Raw genomic sequence first — 3,169 nt, forward strand, 5'->3', positions numbered from 1 at the left:
GTGTGTGTGACAGTGTGTAACTGTGAGTGAATGACAGTGTGAGTGTGTGTGTGTATATGTGTGTGAGTGACAGTGTGTGAGTGTATGTGTGACAGTATGTATGTGTGACAGTGTGTGAGTGTATGTGTGTGAGTGTGTGTGAAAGCATGTGTAAATGTGTGTGACAGTGTGTGTGAGACAGTGTGTATGATAGTGACAGTGTGTGTGAGTGACAGTGTGTATGTCTGTGACAGTGTGTGAGTGTGTGTGGCAGTGTGTGTGTATGCATGTGTGTGAAAATGTGTGTATGTGTGACAGTGTGAGTGTGTACATGTGTGAGTGGGTGTGTGAGCAGGTGCGTGCACGCTGGCTGGAGGTGCCCTTTGTCCTGCTGGCTCAGGGCCACACGTGTGCTGGCTGTCCTGTCTGCTGGTGTCTGAGTCAGGCTTGGATATGGCTTGTGCAGCTCCGTGTGTCTGCGTGTGGTCCTGCATGTGCAGGTGTGTTTCTTTTTGGATGTGTGTCTCTGCAGAGCTGGGGTCTCTGTGTCCCCAGAATGAAGCCCTTGCCCCAGGGTGATATCTGAGATCTGGCCTGGGGGTCTCAAGGCCAGGCAGGTTCTCCCTTGGCCTCCTCGGGGACCCTCGCTGGGCACCCTCAGCTCACACTCATGTGTGCATGACATTGGTGTGTGCATGTGTGCCTCTGGGAGTCACTGTCTCTGTGGGGCTGTGAGCACATGTGGGCCTGAGCGTGTGCAGTATCCTCAAGTCTGCACTGAGTGAGCCTCTGAGAGAGTATGTGTGTGTGTGTGTCTGTATCTGTTTGCCAGTGTGAACACATGTTTACCTGAGAGGCCATGTGTGTGTGAGTGTCCAGCAGTGTGTGGATGCCTGAGCATGTCTGCATTTCTGTGTATGTCTGCATCTGTCTACGTGCCTGTGTGTGTCTGTGTCTTGGTGTGTTTCTGTGTGTGGCGGTGTGTCTGTGCTCATATATCTTTGCGAGTCTGTGTGTCCACGTATGTCTCTGTGTGAGTCCATATGCCTATTTGTGGGAGATTGTGTGTGCAAGGAGGAACCACCCCCTGACCCCTGTCACCCAGGCCATAACCTGAGGGTCCTCCTGGGGACCCCTCTCTCAAACTTAAGAGTCTTCCCTTGATGGGTTGGGCTCAGCTGGGGAGGTGGGCACAGGCACTGACCCTCCTCCCAGAGGGCTGAGGTGGGGACTGGTCTTCTGGGCCAGGACACCCATCACCAAAGTGTGTCCCCACAGGGATGCTCCCCACCCTCAGTCATCATGCCCTGGGCTGGGTATGGAGGATGCTGTCCCCCACGTGTCCCAGCTGGTGGGGTGACGTGCAAGAGGAAGCCCCTGTGTGGGGGGCAGGGTCTTATGGCGGCCCCTGTGGCCCACTGGAGACATGGGCTGGGGTTGGGCAGGTGTGCACCAGGTGTGGCCAGGAGGGGCAGGCCCAGAGGGTCCCAGGGCCGGGATGGGGTGGGCACCCCCACCAAGGGACTTCCCTGAAGGAGTACAGGTTGGCCAGGTCTGGGCTCAGCAGGGACAAAGGTTTGGTGAAGGCAGGAGCTTAGGGGGTGGTGGGACCTGGCTGTGGGTCTGGGGTTTCATTCCCAGGTGGCCCACAAAGCCCCTTCCCAGGGAGCCAAAGGCCATGCCTGGTCCCCTACTCAGGGGCCTCCCTGGACTCTCCAATCTCCCCGCACGGAAGGCCTGACTCGATGCCTCCTCCACCAGGCAGTCCTCCGGGGAGTACCTTGGGGCCTGGTCACTCTGGGCCTGGCCACAGCACAGGACGGGCTACCTGGGAGGGGGTGTCCAGGGTATGGGGGATGGTCAGGAATCCTCCAAACCAGCTGGCCCTGGTGCCGGCCTCCCCTCCCCCATGCTCCCTGATGCAAATCTCCAGATGGTTCTGGCTCCACCAAGTTTTGGTCTCAGGGGTGAGCGGGGCTTTCCAGCCTGGTCCCCCCACCTGTTCTGTGGTTCCCATTCTAAGCATTTTTAGAACTATTTGCAAGTGCATGTTTGTGCTGTGTGTAAGGTGGGGGTGAGCTGCAGCCCAGCACCCACGGGGTCTTGTTTTTCAGGCCAGGCTGGAGTTGGGGGAGGGGGGAGCTGGTGACCCTCTGCAAGCCTCCCAAGACCACCCTCAGAGTTGCAGTTCCATGGTGAGTGTGGAAGCTGAGGCTGGGTCTTGTCCCAGGTGGGGGGCCTGTCCTGATGGTGGCCCTGCCTCAGCCTCACACTGGGGCCAACCCAAGGGTGGTCAGTTGCCACATGGTGACATCCAGAACCTCACTCTCCCTGACCCAAGAGGGATGGGGACTGCCCAGGCCTGTGCTCTAGAACCTTGGCAGACCCCATCCTACCCAAGGACCCCATGCACATGAGCACAGACAAGTGCACACACAACACCACATGCACACACATATGCACACACACTTGCTGTGGCCCCAGCACTGCCTGGCCAGGATGTCCCTGTAATGTGGTCCCATGACCCTGGTGACATGAGGCAGTGTCCCCGCAGCCCACAACTCCAGATCCAGTGGCCCAGGGAGCCTCCTCTGACACCATGTGCCAAAGCCTGGCCCTGCAACGCCACGTGTGCAAGTGAGGAGCACACGAGTGTGTGAGCGTGAGCATGTGTGAGAGCACGTGTGTGTGAGGTGAGCAGAGTGAGCACGTAGTTGCATGTGCAGGTGTGTACAGGTGTGACCAGTGGTGTCCTCCCAGCTGACCTGGCAAGCACCTCTCACCCTTCTGGCCTGGCTTGTTGTTACCCCCCAAACAAGGCCTCTGACCACCCTCCTGGTTGACACAGGCCCCAGGACCACTAAGCAGTGACGGGGCCAGCTGGGCGGTCAAGGCTATGGTCAGGAGGGTTGTGTCCTGGCACGGGCACAAGGGGACCAGGAGGGTCTTCCTGGGGGAGGGCTGTGTGTGTCTGTACGTTTGTGTGTGCCTCTGTGTGTGACTGTGTCTGTGTGTCTGTGTGTGTCAGTGTGTGTCTTTGTGTGTGTGCATGTGTGTGTGTGCGTGTCAGGGGACACCCTGTGTGGGATCCTAGTGCTGATGATTTGCTGAGCAACCCCCAGGGCTGGGCAGAGCCCCACACTCCCAGCCCCAAACACATGAGGGAGGCCTGGGCACCCATGTGGGGGCT

Source organism: Galeopterus variegatus, unplaced genomic scaffold, assembly GCF_000696425.1.
Source record: "Galeopterus variegatus unplaced genomic scaffold, G_variegatus-3.0.2 Scaffold4832, whole genome shotgun sequence".
In the NCBI taxonomy this organism is placed as follows: Eukaryota; Metazoa; Chordata; class Mammalia; order Dermoptera; family Cynocephalidae; genus Galeopterus; species Galeopterus variegatus.